Source organism: Orycteropus afer, unplaced genomic scaffold (genome assembly GCF_000298275.1).
Source record: "Orycteropus afer afer isolate SDZICR_OR568_19922 unplaced genomic scaffold, OryAfe1.0 scaffold00048, whole genome shotgun sequence".
NCBI lineage: Eukaryota > Metazoa > Chordata > Mammalia > Tubulidentata > Orycteropodidae > Orycteropus > Orycteropus afer.
The window spans coordinates 4135159-4135379 of record NW_006921635.1 but is presented as its reverse complement, the minus strand read 5'-3'; positions in this window follow the sequence as shown (position 1 = coordinate 4135379).

Here is a 221-nt window from a genome sequence, read left to right as displayed (position 1 = left end):
AAAACTAAAAGATGGTTCTTTGAAACGATGAGTAGATGAAGTTGTGCCACAGGTGTGTCTAAGAAGCTTTGGTGGCGACTACACTTTAGGAACTACCTAAAGCACTACCTAAAGCATCTGACTGCTAACCAGAAGATTGGTGGTTCAACCCTCCAGCCACTCCACAGAAGAAAGACTGGGCAATCCACTTCCATCAAAATTTACTGCCTCAGAAACTCAAA